At 38.3% G+C, this 24,940-nt stretch overlaps 1 protein-coding gene across 3 annotated transcripts in view; it reads right to left on the bottom strand.

The window, feature by feature from the left end:
- The window catches only part of GPRIN3 (GPRIN family member 3), a 58,866-nt gene extending 38,175 nt beyond the window's left edge, over window positions 1–20,691 (bottom strand). For all 3 annotated transcript variants that reach the window (XM_081304688.1, XM_081304689.1, XM_081304687.1), the window contains exon 1: window positions 20,257–20,691. The gene's annotated coding sequence lies outside the window, so the exon portion shown is untranslated. The remainder of the gene's footprint in view (window positions 1–20,256) is intronic.
- Window positions 20,692–24,940: the final 4,249 nt, after the last annotated feature.

Below are 24,940 nucleotides of genomic sequence, written 5' to 3'. Positions count from 1 at the left end.
ATAATAAATTTTGGAAGTGTATACACCATCCAATATTCTATTTAATTTTTTCCTGTTCACAATTATGTTTTCATAAATGCACATTGCTGCCACCTTCAGGGCTGAAATTCAGCTGTCATCTGTGCCATATTAGGGCAGAGGAAGGCTGATGAGCACGTTGCTGTTGTCCTTTGTACCTTGATAGTATTCAACTTTAACCTGGATGAAGGAAATTAGTTTTCCATGGACACTTGCATGAGAGCTACTGAAAAACAATATGCTCTTGTCAGAACAGGATACAGCTCTTCTAAAACTGGGGACGAACTGCTTTTTACCCTTTAAAGGTCAGAAGATGATATTATGCAGCAAATTTGCCTATGATTTATCAAAAAAAAAAAAAAGCAACACTACATATAACCCTCACCGAGGTCTGGGTTACATTTTTTAAATCCCTCAAGGATGTTGAAAATGAGAATGAATTTTCAATAACAATACTAATAATAACCCCTACTTTTAAGCCTACCACATAAGAGATGGCACTTAGCACCGTCCTTTGCTTTTTCTCCACGAAACCACAAAAAGGTATTATTTTTTCAATTTTAAGATGAGGACATGGAATTTTATTCCTCATCTCCATTGATCTCCTGGTATTATTTTTACCTCTGGTCACCTCTCCCTGATGTTTTCCTTTGCAGATTTCCTTCCTATTTTCACATGATCCTTTGTGGACTTAGCTCAGACATTCCTTCTCTGATGGCTAAATACGGGTTTTATTAGGAACTTTCTTGTTTTGGAACTCTCCATTCCTGTCTATATATCTTTTAGGCTATCTGATGGTGTTGACTCAAAGGTTTCAATTCCAGACCTCTTTCTTTTCCTCTCTTCCTGGTCTTCCTCTATCCTCTAAAGAATGGGCCAGATATCTAACCTGCCTCTTGTGCCGGTGACCCAAATGCAATGTTCATCACTGGAGTTGACATCATTCTGCCAAAGTAAACTTTCCCTCTTGAGATCTCTATTTCTGTGTTCTCCTAGTCAAATTTTGTGTCATTTTGACAGCTTTGACCCCTTTCACCCCTAGAGCCACAGAATCATCAATTCCTGTCTCATCTCTGCTAGAAATACTTGCAACTTTCTTTCCAATAGTTGACACTCAAATAACAATACCTGCTATCTTTATATAGCTTTTAAAAATACACAAAGCTTAAAAAATGATTAAATATTTTATTTTTCAAATTAAAGAAACCCCCAAATATACAAAGCTTCCAAAGATACCATTTCTTAAAATTTCCTCATTAACCTTCTAGAAACCAGAAACCTAGGTGATCTGTCTGACTGTTTAGAAACCAGGTTAGGGCTTCATCGGAGCTCTTCTAACCCCTGCCCTCTAAGTGCAATATCCCGACAGCTGCAATCACCAAGTCATGCTTGATGTGCAGTTATCTCAGACACATTCTCTCTGCTTTGCTCCAACATAGCTTATGTAACAACTAATAGTCACTGTCTAATAATCACTGCCAAATGACATCTTCTGTGTGTGTGTGTGTGTGTGTGTGTGTGTGTGTGTGTGGTGCTGGGGCTTTAACCCAGGGGTGCTATACTACTGAACCACACCCCCAGCCATTTTTATTTTTATTTTGAGACACTGTCTTACTACATTGCCCAAGCTGATCTGGAACTTGCTATCCTCTTGCCTCACCCTCTGGAGTTGCTGGGATTACATCAAATGATATCTTCTCAGAACAGATTTGGTCACATTGCTCATTTCAAAATCCTTCAGAGATGACTTCTACTGAAAAAAAAAGTTCAAGTTGCTTAACCTGGTACTTTCCCATTTGTGTCCAATATAACTTTAGAACATTACTTCCTGTACTCCCCTTATACTCCAGCCAAAATGAGCTACTTCCAGAATTCTACTTGAAACTTTTGCCTGTACTCCTCGGCATGGGCGTGGCCCTCTGGAATGTGTTTTCTGCCTTTCAACATGCTGTCTTGTCCTTTCTTTGTTTCTTTCTGTCATTTATTAATTCTAAACTAATTCATTAACTCTAAACTAAACTAATTCTAATCGACAGTTTTTCAGCCACTGGCTGTGTATGAGGGGGAAAGCAAGTAAATAAGGCAGAAGGAATTTGTTTCTCAAGGAATAGAGAATCTACAAATTTCTGAATCAATGCCAGTCTCCACAAAATAATCCTTTACTGATACCCCTGGCAGGAAGTGATGACTTCCTCCTCTCCACAGCCATAGGACAGCGAGGGAACCTCGATTATAGGATTTACCATAATCTGATGGAATTACAGTTATGGAGGCACATTTCTTATTTCTCATGCTCGGTTATGAGCTCCACTTTTTGCTGGGGACTCTAAGTAGCTCAGTATTTCACCCTCAGAATGTGTCACGCAGCACTTCTTATGTAATAAGACCTCAATGAGTAACACTGGAACAACAACTTCTTTTGGAGTCTGTGATCCTGAGAGTGAGGAGATAAGTGGCATGCCCCACTTGCATAGGCAGTAGAGGACACACCATACACACACTATTCACATATACTTGCATCGGGTGGTTAACATGACATTATTTTAGGCAACAGAACTGTCAGTTGACATCCAAAGTCCTGTGGCACTTTCCTTCACCCATTTAAATAGGGCACAAGGCGAGCATCTTCTCCATAGGGCTTGTTTCCTGACCTCAGAACCAGATGGATGCTATATTCTAGAATGTAATTCTATAATGAATATTTTTTAAAATATTAAAACATTTGGTTGTATTTACTCTCTTTTTGTCATATAGGTCTATGTGTTCTGACAAATGCATAGGGCATAACCAACACCACAATCAAGATACAGAACACAGATGGTCCTCAATGTATAATTTTTTGACTCTGCCATTGGTGTTAAAGCAATACATGTTCAGTACAAACCGTACTTCAAATTTTGGATTTTGATTTTTTTCCCCAGGCTAACGATTTATGTGATATTACACTGTCTTGAGATGTTGGGCAGCAGCAGAGAACCACAGCTCCCAGTCAGCCTTGCCATTACCAGTGTGGACAACCAGTGCTCTACAATGTGCTGTGTTGCTAAGCTCTGGTGGTCAGTAGGGCAAAGTGCACTGAATGCATTTCAAATGAACCATATTTTCAGGTTATAATAGATGTAGCAGGAGATATCCCCATTGTAAATCCAGGAGCACCTGCAGCCTGGTTACCTCCTAAAGAAATTCTTCTTGACTAAGCCTTTGTTGTCAAACCCTCCGTCACTCTTAACTGTTGATCTGTTTGTCACCTTCAGGTTTGTTTTCTCCAGAATATCATACAAATATAAAGGCACACAGCTGCTTGAGTTGGGCTTCTTTAGTTAGCATAGTATATTTGAAACTGTGTGCATTGATAGTTCAGTCTTCTTATTTGCAAAACAATGTTTCCTTGCATTCATGTGATTATTTCCTAGTTGAGGATATTATTTTTTCCAATTTTTGGTGATTACGAAAAGAGACGCTATAAATAGGACTTTTGTGTTAGTATAATTCTTTATTTCACCTAGTTAAATAGGAATAGAATTTTCAGGTCATATGGTAAGTGAATTTTAACTTTATAAAAAAATATCAAAATATTTCCATGGTGGCTGTACCATTTTGTATCCCCACTAGCAACACAAAAGAGTTCCAGTTGCTTCACATCCTTGCCAACCCTTGGAATTGTTGGAATTGTTAGGGATTTATTTTTGTCTTTGCCCTTCCAAGCATGTAGTGCAGGACAAAAATTTAAAGTTTCATAGTTTTAGAACCATAATAACTTCCCTTCCATATTAAGCCGACACTCAGTACTTCTCCTTCCCCTTTAATTGTTTCTTTGTATTATGTCTCCCACTAGACTATTGATTCTTTTATGGTAAGGAAAAAGTCTTGGTCCTATTTATCTATATGATGCTCTGCCACCCCATCCCAAGTGTAGGAATTTGCAACAATAGGCGAATAACACATTCTACTTAAGCAAATATTCCCGTATGGTCAGATTACACCAACACATTCGTTAACACAATTAATGCATCTAAAGTTTAATCTAGTATTGCCTAATTTTTTATAATAATATATTTTTAGTTGTAGTTGAACATAATACCTTTATTTTATTTGTTTATTTTTATGTGGTGCTGAGGATCGAACCCAGGGCTTGCACTTGCTAAGCAAATGCTCTATTGCTAAACCACAACCCCAACCCTTGCCTAATTTTTAACCAATTTTAGACTATCAAAGGAATTTAAATAAAACTATACACTTTCCTCCCTTTCATTTGTTTTTCTGGGAACTTATCTAACAGTTTTATTTTTGGGGTGGTGAAATATTTGATGAACTTCCTGTACTCGTACAAAAGACAAGATTTTTTTTACTAGTAAAAAAGTAAGAGATCATAAGATCATATTTATTTATTTATTTTACAAATTTGGTTCATTTAAATGTGCTTTCTAGATGAGAGAGAGAAAGTTGGAATTGCAGGGTACTTGCCCTGTAAACATAAGTTATCAAGTGATTTGGGGTTTAAAAAAAGAAAAAGAGGTTGAGAGTCACTGCAAAGACAATTTTTAAAATAGAAAAATTCTCTGAAGATGCCCAGGCCAGCCAACCCCCCCCCTTTACTGTAGGAACGCTGGCTAAAGCATCTGGTTGGATGCCTCCATCATTGGTGAGCGTGGCATTTTATACAGCACCAGTGTGGACATCCTGACTATCAAGGATTTCCAAACAAAACAAAGAAATAAGAGAAACACTGTGATGAAGTGTCTTTCTAACCGAGCTTGTGCTTTTCTATAACATTGCATTATAAGGAACTTCTGTGGCACCTACAGAAATCTGAAAATGGAGTCAGGAATCTACTGTGGCAGGAATACCTTTGTCACCACATCACTTAGCCAGGTGCCAAGTGCTGTATGATACATACATGGAAAAGAGGCACTGGGTGATTTAGGTGACATCAGTCTTGGAACTTTGTAGCTACTCCTTCTGTAACTTCAGTTTTTGAACAGAAATAAACCAATGATGTATAGTTGTGTATAGAAGAAAATTGTCGGAGACTATAGAAGTCTATAGAAAAAAAAAAAACCTCTTAAATGCAATCCATGAACAGAATGGACTATGAATCCTTCAGTATTCAGTACTCATAGGTTTCTAGTAGAACTCAAGTGCAAGGGACTTCTTGATATATTGTCACTGGCTAGCTTTTCTGGTGGTTTTGTAGGGCTCAGCTTAGGTCGACTGAAAACACATTCCCAGAATTCTCTTTCTTAAATGGGTCTTCATTACAGCTGGCTCCTAGGGAAATTTACATGAGGTTTGGAAGGTAGCAGGAAAATAGCAGTGCTATACTCGGAAGGTCTGTGTGGCACAACAAGTTCTGCTCTCCGACCTCTGGCTCACCTGGTCTGTGACAGATAGCAGCCAGGCTGCTGGACCATTGCCTCCCACCAGGTCTCTCCTTTGGCTTCTGAGCCAGGTGCGTGAACAGCTTTGCAGTGCGGAGTGCCAGATCCTCCGGTGCTCTGGGTCACTGACTTTGGAGGAGGCATGACTCAAACACAGGTTCTGGTTTGTCGTTATGGGTTTCAGTTTGTCTCACAGGTTTGTTGGTCCTTGTTTGGCTCCCATTCAAATCCAGCTTTGATTTTCAACCAGCTCTACTAACTTATAATGACATCAGGCCCAACAGTACATGCAAAAGCAACCACAGAGCTCCCACAATTGTGAATGGTTTAGAACTTACAATAAATGCATTATTTCATATCACTATTTATATTCCCTGATAATGGCTTCCATCAAATCCTTCCTATTCAGAGTATACTTGATTACAAATATTCTTTTGTATATGCCTTTAAAAAAGTTATGGTGATATGAAATGAAATGGTACTAATTTACTGAGCCTAAGTACATGATTTTATTTACCTTGTTTTTGAGATAGAGGCTTGAATATGCTCTTTTGCCTAATTCCCTTCAAAATCAATAGGCTGGGAATTGGGAGTTTGGTCTATGACCTGAGAAAAATACAAAACTCATTTGAACTCTTGTGCAATAATTAAAGTTAAAAATCACCTGAGCTCACTAGCTCTTTCTTGAAATAGTCTTAATGTTATGATACTTGGGAAGTTGTGTTTACTTATAATAAAATTTAAACATTAAAAATTTGAAATGAATTTCAACTGATCAACTTTCATTACAAGGTATTGCAGTGAGAGTAAATAAATATTGCTATTGAGAGATTCAAGTTCTTTGTTTACATTCTTCATTTTTTACTTAATTTTTCTAAGATTTTATGGTCCTTAAAGGCAGGGATGCCTGTTTTATTTTTAATCTTTACATCCACCCATATTAGCACACACATGAGTCCATACTGAGTATCAATTGAACTAAGTAAAAAAAAACAAATTTAGGCTTCCTGTTTTTTACAGAAAAGAAAAGAGCAGCAAAGAATGAGCAAATAACCACAACCAACTGCATCCTCTCATGCTGTTCTCACTATTATATAGAAACTCCAGCAGGAAACCACAGCTATATCCTTTTCACCAATTCAAAGCTCATGAATTGCTGGCAAGCATAAAACAGATATATTGACATTACATAGGTACTTGTGACAGTTTATACTTACTATACTTTAAAAACAATTAGCAATGTTTTTCAAAGACAAAAATCCCAAGAAAAAAATATAAAAATAATAGTAATACTTTCAGCACTTGTTTTGGCATAAATTATATGAAAAAACAATAAGTACTACTGAAACTTGATCCTCCCTCTCAGTGTAGCTGATTTTTAAAAAACCCCAAATACTGACAAGTGTTGAAATTCCTTATTTGACTCAGACTTGTAAAAAACTGCTAACTGATCAAAGACATATTACCCTCCATCCTCAAATCATGAAAATACTAATCTTTTCCCTTTTGCACTTAAAATGACCCAAGAATTAGATATTTCTATCTAGCTATGAAAAGTAGAAACCCCATTTGTCTTTTCTCATGTATAATCTCATTCAGAATATGCAGCAACACATGTTTTAAATTTGTAATATGAGCCTCAATAATGCTTTTTATCAATGAAGAGACTTTCTACTGAAGATCTCTTAACCATCCGGGAAGGACAAAGGAAAGATTATGGCAGAAGTCCAGGGCTTTCAAGGACTTTTGCTTCAATGTGAATAACAGACATGCATTCTCATTTAACAAAGGAAGAAGGCAAAGGCATAGAACTCTGTAGCTTTCCTGCACGTCCATGTTACTGAGTATGTAAACCTTCCGGACAACGTTTGTTTAATAAATTCATTTGTGAATGAATGAAAACATACATGCTTGGCAGTGATGAGAGAGGGAGGTAAGAAGGGTCTAACTTCTAAAAAAAAAAAAAAAGCTGAAGGTTTCTCAACTCAGAAAATGTGCCCAAGATTAAAGGGAGTTAATAAAAAAAGAAAAAAAGAAGAAAGAAAGAAGAGGGAAGTCAGGAAGAAAAAAAAAAAGGGGGGTGGGGGAGAAATGCAAGGTTATGGGGGGGGGAGGAAGAGGCCATTAGAGCTAAATTGATTGTAGGAATTTTTGGCTTCACTGTCTCATCTGCAGAGAGAACCTGAAGTGCCTTTGGCAATGACCTGACTCTGTACCACTTTCATAGACTGTGACATCTGTTTACCACTTCCATGAGTTTTGCCTTCTATGCTCCTTATCAAAACTATTTTTTTTACTTAATATTTTTCATCAAACTGACATTAACTGAAGCCCCAGTTAAAAATACCCACCTAGTACTGAGAAATAATATCTATGAAATTATGGGGCTGATGTGACAGTTGTATATGTTTTCATAGCACATATTTTTAAAAGTGTATTTTTACATTTACTCTCAGCATATTTCCATATTAAAATAAAGACATAAGCAATAAGTAAATCTGTGTACTACATAAGATCGTGTCACAAGTCATTGTTGAAAATCTCCTGGCCTTTGAAAAGCAATGCCCTTCACTTTGGTACCTCTTGGAACAAAGAATTCGGATTTTGAAATGACACAGGGTAGAAAAGACATTCTAGAAAAATGACAAGGAGCCAGTTAGTAAGACTAATGCCTAAGGATGACTTCTCTCCAATTTTTTTAACTAGAAAAAAAATCAATTTATTATTAGAGGACTAAAAAGAAAAAAAAAAGAAGCTGAAATTATGACTTTCAAAAATAGTGAATTATTATCTTCAAAACGGTCACAGATAGGTATATTTATCCTCCTATCAAGTACTATTCATACATTAGAACTATGGTTTTAAGATAAAATTTGTCTTAGATGGGTCTCCTGTGCCTTTTATTCTGTCTTCAATTTTCAACTAGAACACTTAGCTCTAAGCTATCAGAGGGAATTGCTTAACTTTCATAAGTAAATGAATGTCATGATTAAAACATCAATCACGGAAACACTAGTTCTATAAATAGTTTCTGAGTACAAAGTCCATAGATAGAGTTAAACAAAAACACATGCCTGGTTTTATTGTGGATGTGTGTGTGCACGTGTACATACACGTGTGTGTGTGTGTGTGTGTGTGTGTGTGTGTGTGTGTGCCCACTATGCATGTGACTGTACAAAATCTACTTACTTTTTCTTTTGAGAAACAAAGAAATGTTGTTTGCTGAACATGTGTGTTACCTGGATATTTTGATAAAATTTATGTTTGTCATTTTTATTGCCTAAACAATGATTTATAGAGTTTTAAGTTAAAATGCTTGCCCTTGAACACGTACTGTTTGTTTAAAAAATGTCCTATGACTGATTTAGAAGCTTTCACATTTGTTTTTAAAGCAACATGAAAAGAGATCCAAGACAGAAGAGAGAAGTCCATAAAATCCTGTCTATGCCTCTTGTTTTGACAAGTGTTATTATTATTATTATTTTTTAATCACTGCCACTCCACAGAATACTACATGTGGCATAGAAAAACTTGTGGCCTTTGCAGTTGGATGACTTCAATTTGACTCACAGCTCTGTCAACTACTTTCAGTGAGATCTTGGGCAAGTTATTTAATGCTTCCTCATTTCTAAAATTGGAATAGTACAAACCTTATAGATTTCTTTAAATAAAACATGGTAGTTTAGTGGAATGCCATGAGCAGGGAGGCCTGAAGAACGAAGTTTTGAAAGAGTTCTACAGATCTGTAGTTCATCTGTCCCCCACTGTTCTGGAAAGCAGGTGGATAAAGCCAAATGAGCTGTCTTATGTCCTATAACCAAAGCAGCAAAGTGCCCAAGCGATGCCCATTAGACTCCTGCTCCCTCTTTATCCCTTTTACGCCTCCTTCACCATGTGTTTGATAGTTTTTTCTCTACAATTGGGGGATCCTATCCCTTCTTATTTTTTCTGAGCCACTAACCTTCTGGGCTACAAGGCTAAGAGGTTCTCCTCCCAGTTGGGGTAAATACAGAGATGGAATCACTCGCCAGGCATTCCGGAGGCATGAATTACTACATGAACTTCCAGGTCATGGCCCTGGAGAGGAGGGCCGCAAAAGAGTTATGAGCAACTCTTTAGGGAAAAAAGATAGCAAGAGAGCCTGGGGCACTTCAAAAAGCAGCCATGGAAACTGTTGGGTATTTTCAGCATCCTGGTCTGGTCCACCCGCCAATAATGAGGATTCAAGATCATCCCCCAAGGGTGGAGGTGATCCCTGAGAGTCCAAGCAAACATCTCAACCCGCAGCCCTTAAACAGTGTTGAAACACGCTCATGTATCACAAATAATTTATGACAATGATAAAGAATCAGTGACAGCCAAACATTTCTTAAGGGAATAATTTAGAGTTTTCTCAAATGTCTGTTATCCTAACTTCCTAACATCATTATTTCTGTGATAATGTCACTCTCACTCATCTCACTCAGAGATGTTTTCTGGAACTGAGAAAAACTGGGGGATGAAGTTACACTGAGGTTCTAGCAAATTCATGAGGAAGGAATTTCATGTAAGTGGACGAGCTGCCGGTAGAAATGCCTGAGATTTCTTCATCATATACCTGCCTTGTCTTTGTCACTTCATCTGCTCTGTTTCTTACTTGTTTTTAGCAGAATGAAGTAAAAAAACTCATGTGTGTTGGAGAATTTATTTTTTTTTATAGCATTAAGAATAGGATGAGAAGGACTTCTAGTTTTCAAGGTGGCCTAGCTGGAAGAAAGAAACCCAGGTGTGGTGAGCAGGTGGTGAAGCTCAGGAGGAGGGGAAATGAAGCTGAATGACTGGGGCCTACAGGAAGGAAGCGAGCTCATGGGGGTGGGCAGTAGTGTCAGAGGAGGGACCCTTGTTTGTCTACAGGGGAATTCCCTCAGATCCTCACCAGGAAAACTGCCCATTCTAACTTTGATGAGTCATATTTATTAATAAGTTTATTCCGATAGCCTGGGAATTACTTAAGCGTTCAGGCTATGTTTTATTCAACTTTGAATCCCTAGCTCATGGCACAAGGTTTATTGAACATGTCCAGTGCTCAATACAGATTTACTAAATGATCCAAGGAATAGGCCTTCCTTAAATCAGGGCCTCCTGCCAGCCACACTTCAAATTATATACATCATCTCCTAAATAAATTCCTCTTTCTAGTTGGAGAAATGCTTCTCTAATTCTTAAAGCAGAAGGAACCCTCAAGCCAATCCAATTCAGGTCATTAAATCTGACCATCCCTGAGACTTAGACTCTCCACTCAAAAGCCACAAACCCCAGAGGGATGATCTTTTAAAAAATCCCTTATTATAGTTTTGTAACATCAAAATAACCACCAGGGGAACTGAAGAATAGTTTCCTCATCAAAGTAGAGAAGTTTCAGTGGAAGTAAATTTGTGTTATTTAAAAATCAGTAAGTAAAACTAAGTAAAAAAAAAAAAGCAAGAAAGGAAATGACTTTATCCCTAAAGACCTTTAGCATCACGGTCCTTTATACATTATCAACACATTTTATATATTATCAACATTCATCATTTAACAAGGAAATGCCACTCTCCAAAGAAAGCACGGAGTTAAGGTAGCACTGTGTCCTCTGTTAGCTTCAATTGATACTATTCTCAGCGCTGTCTTCTCCAAGCGAAGCTGTTGAAGCACCCCGCCACTTAAGGATTAATAATTAGATGAGAGGATGTTTTTAGAAGTAAAGTAGGAGGCACGATGTGGGGGTGGCACGCGGTGAAGCGTGCGCGGGGAAGGAAAGTGGCAGCAGAGGTTGAGAAAGAAGGAGAGATTTCAGAGAGCTGTCTCTACTGAAGACATGGGCCTGGGTTTTGCATCTCAGAAGGGCATTTGTCTTAATTTGCAGCACAAATAAATCAACCCTGACACTGAAGTAGTCACTTCATTTTTAGTCATATTTAAAAAGCAGTTTTTCACAGTCCAGGGGCCAGACCCCATAGTGATCTGACTAACTCCAAGAACGCTGCATGCACAGCGGCCTGCCATCACTGGATGAGCTTTTCACAGCTGTCCACACATAGCCACAAACTGAGATAGGAGTCGACAGTACTCCTGAAGATTTAGCTCAACTGCTACTCTTGCAGAATATAATGCACTATTAATTGAGAGACTGGACTTTCAGGAGGCTATGCAAGTTGGGTATGTATGGAAAGAGCTGTATATAAAGATATGGTGCACTTAAAACTATGTAAAGCAATTCAATGTAAAATCTGACTCATGGGTCCTTAAGGTAAAGAAAAATAAATAAATCATTGTTAAAACAGTTAATATTTTTACATTTGCCACATATCGGCCAGTAAAAAGTAAGCAAACAAACAAAAACTTCACTATTCTGCTGCTAACAGACCAGTTCAACTCAATTTGTAGTGATGGAACTTTCTACATATTTGACTGATGGAAACTATTTAGGCAAAGTTATTATTTATGGGACTTAACTGTATTCAGTACAGTTCTCTCTGCTTTGTAGGGAACACATCAATTTCATGAGTACAGTCATAGAATTTTAGAACTTGATGGTACTTACAGAACATCTAGTCCAGAATTCATAAGCTCAATACCTATGGGTTCTAGCTATGTAACAGTATTTTTGAAGACACAGAGTACAAGGGACCCATGCAAAGCCTCAAGGTCAAAGAGACCACAGGGAGAAATAGGGTCAGCAGTGAAGCTACTGTTTGTAGCACTTACTGTGGTTCCATTCCATCCCAGAGAATGTGGGCCAGGATTTCATTGTACAACAGATTTTCTGATTTTTAAATATTGGCTTAATTGCACATAAATTCCTGCAGGCCAAGGTTTTCTTGTTGGGCCCACAGATTGCCAGTTTTCGGTTTCTGAGCTGGTATATACATCCCCAAACCTGAAATCCTGGCAGATTAAACCAAGGGTACCAAGTCTCTCAGATGCTTGTGGCAAAGATCTGTTCTGTTCTGAGAATTCCCATGTGTAGACAGGAAATGGTTCCCCATGTGAAAGGGGATTGATTGTAAAGGCACCCCCCGCCCCCGGCCCTTAATCACAGCTCAGCCCCTGACCCTGACATTGACAGATTTCTGCTCTCTGACTGCTTTCAGAACATGTTCTACATGAAAACAAGAACAATTCTTCGCACCCATTTGTAATAAGCAATTTTTACTCATCCAAGGATGCAGGCGAAAACGTGTTCTCATTTACTAGCTTTACCTCTGATTAAAGTTCTTATTAGCAATCAAAATTCTAGTTGCTCCATTTTGGCCTGCATTTTTCAAGCAGAAATAGTTTATAGAATAATTCAAGGAAAGCCATGCTTAAAGAACAATACAACTAAGTGTAAATAAAAAATTCATGCTATGTATGAAACAGTTTTATATATGGGTCCTAAGAATCATGGAGGGTTTGCTGAAATAATGGAGTTTTACGACATGTTTAAGTAGATTGAGAAATTAATTTAGAAGGAAGAAATGAGAACTTTAAAATGACATAATGGCAAAATTAAAAGTGGAACCTACATTGAACCAAATATATTTTGCATTTTAAAATAGTTTTAAAAAGTCTATCATGGGGGGCTGGGGATGTGGCTCAAGCGGTAGCGCGCTCGCCTGGCATGCGTGAGGCCCGGGTTCGATCCTCAGCACCACATACCAACAAAGATGTTGTGTCCGCCGAGAACTAAAAAATAAATATTAAAAAATCTCTCTCTCTCTCACTCTCTCTCCTCTCTCTTTAAAAAAAAAAAGTCTATCATGGGAAAGCACATTATAACATGGAATAAAAATGAAAAAAAAAATCAAAAATAAACCTATATTATATTTCATATCCCTGTCCTACAGAGCCATAATTCAGACTAAAAACCCAGAGGCAAGGCAAAATTCTGAATCTTAATAATATTTGATATCTTAGACTTACTAAGACAGACATACAGGCACAGGCAATTACATTTTAGAAAAAATTTCAACAACTGAAACACAAAGATGCTCTGAGGACTCAGGAAATGTAGTTAACACAAACACTTTACTCCCTCAAGGGTTTCATTTGACTAAAGTTGTACATTATAAAGACAGAGAAGAGTCTCCTATTGACAAAATATGGTTATTTTAATTTTGGCCTATTTAGAAATCAATGTCCCTGAAAAACAATCAAGAATCTAACAGCATAAAGTATGTGATTCCCCATAAACTATATCTCCCACTTTGATGCGCTATTTGTAACTCAGGGTTAAAAAAGGATTTTTCCGCAACTCTTTTTTTCTCTACAAAATTACTAGATGCAAATGTGATTTTTTAAGGAGCCTTGGAGATCTCTGTCCAGCTGTCCGTTACTGAATTAGTAACATAGCTGAGGTCCCTGGAGATGCCTGTGACTTGGTAGGTTTTTATTCTCCAGGTTTTAGGTCCCCCCATTCCCCAGGGGTTTTAGTTGTGCAAGAGTTACAGATTGTAAATCTTAATTAATCCAATCTTCTTGTCAGATGCTCAGGTATCCATTCTGTTTAGGATCCAAGACTTAGAAATTTTAAGTAGAATCAGTGTGTATGTATAAGAACCTGTCTTGCTTCAGATCACCCAGCTGATTCCTGCAATATTTCTGCCACATCAGACCCTTGAGACAGAGATGGAGATGACTGCACTGTCATTTGGAAGAATATACCACACTGACTCTCAATTATGGAGGAAGGATGCATAAGTTACTTGATTCTCCTTCCATCCCCACGGAGGTTCTCTGAGGTCTTGTTCCTGTTCTCATTATCTGAGAAACAGTGAAGAATTAGCAAGAGGAATTCCGGATTTTAGCACCTGCTGCAACAGTGACTTAGAATAAGTTATTAAGTTCCCAGGAATTCATCTGTAACCATTTTATTTCCCTGTAAATAAAGGCATGGGCTTCAAGATAGTGTACAAATCTGGCTGTCAGAATCCTTTTGGGACCTCTAAAAATACAGATATCTAAACTTCCCTCCAGATTTGGATTTGGATTTGAATTCAAGAGGTCAATTTCATTTAACCTATGGCCAAGGATCAGTTATTAGTGCCTGCTAGTAATAATTTGGACCCCTGATTTTGCTGCTAACTTTAAAATAAAGGCAACAATCAAATTACAGGCATGAAAAATTAGAAAGCTGTTACTGTGCTGCCAACTCCAATATGCCCAGTTAAAAAGCTGTGAATAATTTTCTCTCTGGCAGTCAAGACAGTAAGTAATTTAAATTGTAAGGAACGCGCACGTACACACAGACACACACACACACACATCTTTTCAATTCAAATGCAACCTTTACATGTTTTTATTATTTCAAACTTGACTCTTATGCCAAAAAGTTAGATTATCACTAATTGAAACACTCTGATGTGGAAAAGGAAAATGAAAGAAAGAGGCGTCCATGATATGTGTGTGTGGATGCAAATTTCTGTATTTGACTGCTGTCCAAATCAACTAATTCAAGTCAATGAGTCTAACTGGCACTGTTCTTCTGGTTAAAGGTATAGTTTCATTCAAGGGTATCAACATCACTATATTGAGAAAGCCAATAAAGTTTTCAGAAGCACAAAGACTTTCTTCTGATTTTGTCTTCTCAAAATAATTATTAGGCTACCTATGGCAAAACACAAGGATGCTCATTTCTTAAAATATATATAAGCACATTTAAATATGTAAGAAGATGGACAAGTCATAGAAAAATTGAAAGAAAGAAAACATGGTAAATGCTCCTTTTCCCTTTGGGATGCATAGCCCAGTGACCTGCACATACTCATAGGACGGTCAGTGCCTTGCATAGGACTTTGCCTCTATCAAGTTTTCCTGGGAGGAAGTTTGTTAAAGAGAATAGGACGGTCACCTGAGCACCCTTTCACCCTCTGTGACAGTGACTGTAGTTGTGTTCTGAGAAATGAAATTATCTTGCTGCAATGTGGTGTATGTCGTAACTTCAACAGTTCAACTATCAAATTCAACTAAATTAAGGTTCAAACAGTAAATGATTGCAAAAGAATGAAAAAGATGGCAGGAAATAACAGATTGATGATGTTACAACCATTCCAGCCAGATTTTCTTGAAGCAGCAGGATTAGGAAGAGAAATCTTAGATATAAAATAATTAACAACTCCTTAAAAACGAGATCACATATACAGAAATAGAGACTAAAACAATAGTAGGAGCAGGGAGGAAAAGAGGAGAAGCAAGTCAAAAGACATGAAGCAATATATATGTAGGAGGAACATCTAAAGGTCTAATGTACAACACGCGGACTATAGCTAAAAATAGTGTATCGCGCTGGGGATGTGGCTCAAGTGGTAGCGCGCTCGCCTAGCATGCGTGCGGCCCCGGTTCGATCCTCAGCACCACATACCAACAAAGATGTTGTGTCCCCCGAGAACTAAAAAATAAATATAAAAAAAATTCTCTCTAAAAAAAAAAAATAAAAATAGTGTATCACAGGGCTGAGGCTGTAGCTCACTGATTGAGTGTTTGCTTCACTGGTGTGAGGCACTGGGTTCATTCCTCATCACCACATAAAAATAAATACATGAAAAGATATTGAATCAATTTACAACTAAAAAATATTTTAAAAATAGTGTATAGCATCATGATTTCTGTTAACAAATGAGTAGATTATAACTACTGTTGCCGTTGATGGTAGACTGGGGGTAAGGGTATGAAGAATGGGGTGAGAAATGGGTAATTATGGGAGATGATGGATAGGTTGATTTGTTTAACCATAGTTACTATAGTAACTAGGTATATCTACATGTATATCAACATCATATTGTATACCTTAAATAGGCATAACTTATTAAATTTATTAAAAATAATAGCAACCATATTTCAGTCTAAACAGAAATTTCACTACCATTATCTACTCCAACTTGATAATCACTTTTTCTCCAAATGATTCTTGAAGCTACCTCCCACTACCCACTTCATTTTTTGCTGTCTCTTTTTATGTCACCACCCCTTCCTCAGTGCCCAACCAGATCCAGACATCATTCATAAACTAGCTCAAGTTCCCCCTCATTCCTGAAGTTTTGCAGACCAATTCATTCCCTGAGGAGCTTGCTCTCAGACTTTACTGGAATGCATTTCATAAGACACAGTCTTGCCTTTTTCAGTGAAGCAACTTTGCTTTTCAGAATATTGCATAAATACTTGTGGATCTGAAGTCCTGGTAAATTGTTGGCATCTTGCAAAGTAGCAGCATCTCTTCTTTGTGTCATTTAAAGCAGTAGCCTTTGGACTTTCTGGAACATGATGGTTATAATAGGATATATATTTTACATCACAGTCCATTATGTACCCCATATAAGTACTTAATTTTAAAATTCCCATGAATAGTACTTATTCTTTTACGCTATCTTACCTTATTATATTGGCGGAGGGTCCTGGGGTATGAACCCAGGGGTGCTTACCATGAACTACATCTCCAGTCCTTTTTATTAATATTACTTTTTGAGACAGGATCTTGCTAAGTTGCTGAGGCTGGCCTTGACATTGTGATTCTCCAGCCTCAGCTTTCTAAGTTGTTGAGATTACAGGCGTGCACCACCATACCTGGCTCTTTCTTGTATTTAAAAAAAAATGCTGATCATAGTCACTGACTTCACAATGGTTTGAGACCTGCAGTTTTAAAAATGCAATACCAGAAGGGCATTTATTGATTACCATGGAATTGTTATAGCCATTTCTCTCACTTAAAAATTATTTTAAAATTATATGTGGCCATTGGGCTCTTTAAGTAATACTCCCAATTTAGTTGTTTGTTCATTCAATGTTTCATGCCTTGGTGCATTTGCTTTTTCCAGTTTTCTAGAACAAGTAAATGCTTGATATATACAATTTCCCATCTTTCACCCTATACACTCTTATTATAAAATAAGATTCTCTGCATTTCTAAATTTCATTTCTATAAAACTCAAATTTCCTTTCCCTCATAATCTCTTTGACTTTCACAATGTGCAAAGTGGGTCAGACATTTCATGGATGAAGTCAATGAGACTCAATTATGACTTACTCAGGAACATTTTTCTTCTTTAACAGGTGATTATAAATCAAGGTAAATATGGTTTGTAGATATTTGAAGGATATGAATTTGGATCATTGGAACCATAAAAAGCCTGGATATGTATGCATTTACTTCACCTCTTCAGAGCCAATGGTTTACTGACCAGATGAGGTGCTGCCCGATGGACTCATAGGTAGATCCTGTCTTCCTCTCCATCCTCAACTTTCTACCTTTATGTACTCATGTTTATTTGTTTGGTTTTCTGTTCTTCGTGATTCTGGAGATTGAACCTAGGGTCTCACATATGCTAGGGAAGCACTTTACCACTGAACTACTTCCCCAGAACTTTTTATTTTAAATTTTGAAACAGGGTCTTGCTAAATTGACCAGACTGGCCTTGAACTTGGAATCCTCCTGCTTCAGCCTCCTGAGTGGCTGGAATTACCAGCATACATTACCACACCCAGCTCACTTTTTTTTTTTTTAACAATGTAGAGCTCCTTGTTTTTCTGGGACTCTGAATATTTTGCCCTCTCTTGTTCACCTGGTGAGTTCCTCTCATCCTTCAGAGCCACTGTAGACTTGTCTTCATAATCTGGTTTCTTTAGCACCTTACAATAGCATGTAACTAGCTCTTACTATCAGTCTCCCCCTAAAGTTTTGTAGGATGAAGCTATGTCTTGTTCATCCTTTTATTCTGCATTCAAGGACCATGTTCAATTCAAGAAAAATATATGTGGAATTCGTGAATGAAAACAGTTTGGCTCAGTGAATGAATGAGGGCACCGAGGCCACATGCAGCTGCCACAGAGAGAGCTCCAGAGCAAGTTTGGAACTAAAATTGTGTGTCCTCACTGTTTGAGGCCAGTATTTTATGATTTTGTAATTCCATCACCAATATATCAGTGTTTCCATGTAGGCTGCAGAGTTTGTGACTAGCAATTCAAACAGTGAGAGATAGATGGATCTAAATATATTCTTTCAAGTTTATTTGGGGCATAATCAAGAAAATGTTGCAGGAACAAATAATTAAGTGTATTGGGCAAGTCCTTAGAGGCAATTAAAACACTCAGATTTCAAAACAGCTTGCTGGAATCTCCCCTCCCCTCCAATTGAGACTGATTTGGTCACAAATTGCTTCAGTTCTACACTCTGTATGTGAAGCTGATGCACGCACTAGTGATTTGATTCTTATCATTTTCATAAGTCTAGTTAGTGATGAGGTGAAGCCTCACCACAATCCAACACAACGTCCACGTTTCTCTATGAGTTCATCTGCTTTGTGTCCAAAATAAATTTCTACCATATCACATTCTAGACAGCAATCACTACTTTTTCCTCTGTGAATCAACAGTACATCCCACTCTCTAAAACACCTACAAACTTGGGGGGAAAAAGACTCTTTCCAAAGAACATTCTCTTATGCAAACTCTGGCCATTTGGGGATAGCAATAGAGAAGATTTTATTCTTTGTACTGTGACTCACGTATCTTTATTCCCACAATTGTTACTTAAGGCAGGTCAATGGTGAACACAATGGAAAAGAAAGAATAGTTTCTAACTGGAAAATAAGCACATTCGGGAGAAGTACATTCAAAGCATTATCAAAGTAAAATATGCAGCAGCACCAACAGGAGCAAACAAAAGCCCACGCAAGAGATGTGTAAATATTTCATGAAGCTGAGCCTTAATCAACTCTCTCTCCAAATCTTTCTGGTGTTGTAAACACTTCAGTTTCTTCCAGTCCCACCATGACCCAGATTCCTTGCAAAAATAAAATGAAAACACAGACCAATGGGTCATTAATAAATGTGTTGTGAAAAATATTTAAATCGAGCATATCCAGGCACAGTTTTAACTGGAGGAAGAAGACACCTTAATGAAAGGTGGCTGCTACTTGAGTGACTACTCAGAGGTTGGTTTCTCCCCTCCCCCTTCAAGTCTTCTCTTTCCCCCCACCTCCTCTGCTGCTTTGTGGACATTCACATCATCTTAACCTTGAACTGTCTACATTCAAAGGCAGTGATTTCTCTGAATACCCCTCCAGAAGGCCCTAGAAACCTGACCTGCATTTGCTGTCTCTCTCCACCCCAGATTCACTTCCCAATGTCAACTATGTACCCCTCCATTTCCCCTCTTTCACTGCCCATTGTTGCATCTGAAATTTTGCCTACATCTTTTCCATTTGCCTGGATACCATGAAGATCTGCTGTATCAGTTGACTATCTTCTTCAGACCTTTTTCTAAAATCCACATCTACAGAGCTGTTTATCTGCTCTAGTCTCTATCTTGACTTAATGTGGTTCCAAAGTTCACCTCCAAACACTGAACAGGTCTCTACAATGATTTCCCTTTATCAACCTCTGCCGGCCCTTCCTATTCTCTCCCCGCCCATCTCAAGAAAAACTATATATGTGTAAATATATATACACACAAACACACATGAAAATACTTATATATGTCCAGTGTTTTGACCTTAATGGGAATAAACGTAAGAAAAATAAGAAAAATGCCGCACACACATACACACACTCCCCTCTTTCGATATTCGCAGTGTGCAGACCCGACTGATTGTAAATCCCCCAGCTCACGAACATCAGGAGTTTTCTCCTATTTACCTTCAAAGGCAGAGAGCTTAAGGGAGCAATGACCTTGCAGAGAAATTCATTACCTGCGAGGATGGGATGGGGACAAGAGCAACAGGCAAAGGAACCCCCAGCAAAATGTGGGTCCAAATCCCTCCCCCATCAATATACAACACACCGCAACGCTCTGGCCCCCAGGGTTGGCCACTGGGCAGAGCGGCGGAGGAGGGGGGGGCGTCTCCTCCCTACGCCGCAGGTCGCCTACCTGCTTTCGCCCGGCTCTCCCCGGCGCCGCGGAGCCACTGTCTGCGCTGTAGCAAGGGCTTCCCGTCGCATATCCTAAGCACAGGCTCTGGGCGCCACACCGATGTCTCTGGTTGGCGAGCTGCGGTCCTTTTCAACCCAGTCCCGGAGCCAGCTCTGTGCGATCAGGAACTGAAATTACTATGCAAAGAGCTGAGGCGGCGCGCTGGAGCCGGGCGGGATCGCCCGGCAGCCCCAGCCACTGGGTTGCAGCCGCCGGTCGCCGCCACTACCAGGCGCAGAGCAAATTTGGTGATGGGAGTTCACGAACTCGACTGTTCATCCATCAGGCCCGGGGTGCTCCCTTCTGTCCGGAGCTGCCGGGCTTGAGGACCCGAGCCAGGGGCTGCAGCCTTGCAGGCAGTGGCGGTGACGGCGGTAGCAGCAGCAGCAGCAGCAGCAGGACGCCGGAGCTCCGCCCTCACGAACCCCCTCCTCTGCCTAACCGGTCCCAGGGGAAAGAGTTCCAGCCGTGCCTGCTGCGCGCCTGGTGGGGGAGCTGGACGGCGGAAGGCAGGTTGTGGTTCTGCTGCAAGGAGACCAGCGACAGGAGATCAGATCGAAAGTTAAGAAAAGGATTAGGCAAGCGAGCTAGTGACCCAGAGCGGCAGAGTAGGAATTCTGGCCCTTGCCTTTTCTTGCAGGTCATTAGACTCCAAGGCTGAGTCTAGTAGACGTGTTTCTAATAAAGCCACGTGCGGTGAAGATCTGAGAGCAAGGAGGCCGCCCGACGTTTAATATTTGTTGTATAGCGTACAGTATCCTACGTATTTGGAATTGGCATTGCTAACGGTCCTCCACTGAATAGAATACCCCTCTTCCCAAGAGGCGTGGATTGCTTTGGAAACTGGCCCTAGTGAGCAGCTCCAGCAGTTATGAATGGATGTGTAATATGGTTAGCGCTGTAGATGGTGCAAAATGAGACAATAAGGAAAACTATTATTAACTGAGTCTTTGTTGGCAGGCCTTGTGCACAGCGCCTTATATGCAGCACTCTAATTCTCACAATGAGCCATCAGATGTGTGTTATTCCTCACTTGTGTATGAAGAAAATGAAACTTAGATGATTTAGACACTTCCCTTGAGTTTATGGTTGTAAGGGACACAGCTGGGATTCAAATCACTCCAAAATACCCTCTTTGACCAATTTCCAGGGCTCACCTAGAGATCTTGTTGAAAATGCTGTTGTGATTCCATAGGTCTGGAATGGGATCTGCATTTCTAACAAACTCCCAGGTGATACCCTTGAGGCTGGCCAAAACAACAAACTTTCTAAGCCACTAGGTCAGGGATTTTTAAGTAAGTGTCTTCTCCAGTTGATTGAGAACTACATCCTAAAGGTGGATTAAAAAGGATACTAAGGCTATATCTTGGTTATTTAGCAAAGAATGCTGCAAATTAATTCATTATACTTGTTTTGGCTGATGAGAAGTTTGTGACAAGGGTGTGGGGTGGTAACTTCTAAAACATCTTTATTTCAGGAGTGGTTATGGAGCAATATTTACAGTATTTGAGAATGAAGGATATATGCCTTTTTTTCCAGTCTGTGGCCTCATTAAGAAAAATTTACAAATGACTTAAAATCAGCATACTATAGTAATGCAGCCACATCAATGTTTATAGAAGCTTAATTCACAATAGCTAAACTGTGGAACCAACCTAGATGCCTTTCAATAGATGAATGAATAAAGAAACTGTGGTATATATATTCAATGGATTATTACTCAGAATTAAAAGAGAATAAAATATGTCATTTGCAGCTAAATGGATGGAGTTGGAGAATATCATGCTAAGCAAAGTAAGCCAATTCCAAAAATCAAAGGCCAAATGTTCTCTCTGATAAGTGGATGCTAATCCATAATGGGGCAGGCATGAGAAAAATGGAGGAACTTTGGGCAAAGTGGGGGGAGGGGAAGGAGTATGGGGCATGAAAGATGGTGGGATGAGATGGACATCATTACCCTAGGTACATGTATGACTGCACATATGGTGCAATGTTACATCATGTACATAGAAATGAAAAGTTGTGCGACAATTGTGTACAATGAATCAAAATGCATTCTGCTGTCATATATACCTAATTAAAATAAACTAATTAATTAAAAAAGTTTAAGCCAAAATTTTGCATACAACATTTGTATAACATGAAACACTTTACAAAATGCTCATATGAAGAATTTTCTCTGTGTTCATAGGAACACTGAACAGGTAGATAAAATTTAATTTTATGGGAAAAGAAACTGAAGTAATAATTTTTCCTGAGGTTAATCAATTATTATGCATGCATTAGATGCTAGATATAACAGATTCTAGTTTGTGGCTGTTTTTACTATATCACTATATTAGTTTTCTACTACTTCTATATCAAATAACCACAAAGTTATCAAATTACAAATTTATAATCTTCCAGCTCTGGAGGGCATAAATCTGAAAATAGATCTTTTAGGGCTAACATCAAAATTAAAGAGGCAATTAGGGCTGTACATCTTTTCTGGAGACTCTGAGGAGACAAGTTATTCCTTCTTGGTATTTTCCAGTCTCTAGAGGCTGCATGAGTTCCTTGACTTGTGACCACATCACTCTGACTTCTACTTCTATTGTCTCATCTCTTCTGATTCTTCATCCTTCATAGAAGGACCCTTGTGATGACATTAGGTCCACCTGGATAATCTAGAATCATCCTTCTGTTTTAATGTTCTTCACTGAATCACATCTGCAAAGTACTTTCTGCCAGGTAATGTAACATATTCACAGGTCTCAGGAAGTAGGATGTAGATGTCATTATAGGATTATTATTACTCTGTATATCAGAATCACACTTGGTACTTACCCTATAGATTCTTTTTTACTTGATTAATTCTTCTCTCTGCTTGATTTTTCAGACTGCTGGAAAGTTCTTTTAATTAAAGCATTCACGTGAAAATCATTTGTGAAACAACAATAACAATGAACATTCCTAAAACATGAAAGGGCTATGAAAAGGGCTTATAAAATTATGGTTTTGAAGATTTGATTGACACTGAGGTGAACCATATGGGAAATTCTGAAAGCAATTAGAAGCTCTAACAATGCAGAAAATTTTAAAAATTTTGCTATTCAAGGAATATACACTTGCCCAATAAATAAAGCAATTCAAAACTAGTAAAAAATAGAGTATGACACTGAATTCCAAGTAGTTCAGTAGCTTTTAGAATGATGGTAAATGCTAAAACAGTACATCAAACAAAACCAATAGATATTATTGAACACCTTTTATGCTCAAGGCATAAAAGACTGATGATATACAAAAATTTATTTCATTAGGGATGTAGAATTTATAAAAACTGAAATCCTAGAGGATTTAGACTGAAGAGACAATAGAGGCAATATGAGATGGTACATGATTAATTGTCAACTGGATGAGATGAAGTGAAAATTTTATTTGAAAATTAGTTACATCTTAGTTACCATAAGGTAAGTAGAAATAAAACTGGAAGGGTAGGTTGGAAGGTTGTATTTTAAGAATCTTAAATGTCAAGCTAAGGATTTTAGACTTTATCCACAATAATAATGAAAATCATACCTTACTTTCATGTAGTGCTGAATAAATTACCAAATGTTCATGTATTTTCAGTTATTTGACTTCTTCCCTTTCTCCTACAGAAAATCAGGGTAGTGGATATGCATGTGTATGTTTGTGGAGAAAGAAAGCGTCTTATCAAAGATTTCTTGACTGCTATATGTAAATTAGCCACGCTGCCCACTTATCTTGCATACTTTTAATCCTCCTGCTTTATGTTTTTCTGTCAAACTTATCACTACACTTTGTATATAGTAAATTTGTTTATTCTGTTTTACTACCTCTGAGGCCCAGAACGTTGTCTCTCTTGTTCATGCTACATTCCTATGACCTAAAACAGCTTCTAACATTTATTAAGTGCTCATTAAATATTCGTTGAAGGAATCATTAGCTCCAATTAACAAATTAAGAAACCCAAATCCCAAATGATTATGTGAACTTTATAATGTCCCACAGTGATGAACTGGCTTTATTTACCAAGCCTAAAATTTAATGTCAATTTTATGCATTTTTGATATTTGTTTTCCCCATGTAAAAGTCATTTGTGGTGTTTAAAAAGGGTCAGGAATGTGTTTAACATATGTAAGAAACTGAGGTTAGACTCCCCTAAAATGTCACATTTTTCCTAAAAACTTCTTCAATTTAGGTAGATTAACAGGAAGCATTGGCAGGATGGAGTTATCAACAGTGGATTTTGGAGGCTGGCCATTGAGTTTACAGTATTTGGCACTGACTAATACTGTAAATTGCTTTGCAATTGTTCTTGAGTTAATTCATTTGCATATCTTGATACCTTGCATTGTAGGGTTTGGAGGCTGAGGGACTATAACTTCTATTTCTTCTACATCCTTGCATTCTGCCCAGTACTGTGCTCTGAACAGATTGTCACTGAAGAGTTGTAAGATAGCTGCCATTCCTCTTAAAATCATATCTTTACAAACCATGCTCAAGAAGAAAAAAATTCAAGTGGAAAAGAGTTTCTATTTTTTTTCTTTTTCCACAAAAGTAATTATCTCCCAGGACCCAGTCACTGGCCAGAATTTGGTCACTAGATCAAACAGTAGGTCTGTGAACGTGGACACCCAGT

Source organism: Spermophilus citellus, assembly GCF_964194105.1.
Source record: "Spermophilus citellus genome assembly, chromosome: 8".
NCBI classification, from domain to species: Eukaryota; Metazoa; Chordata; class Mammalia; order Rodentia; family Sciuridae; genus Spermophilus; species Spermophilus citellus.
Note: the sequence above shows the minus strand (reverse complement) of the source record. Positions and strands in the feature narration are given on the sequence as shown.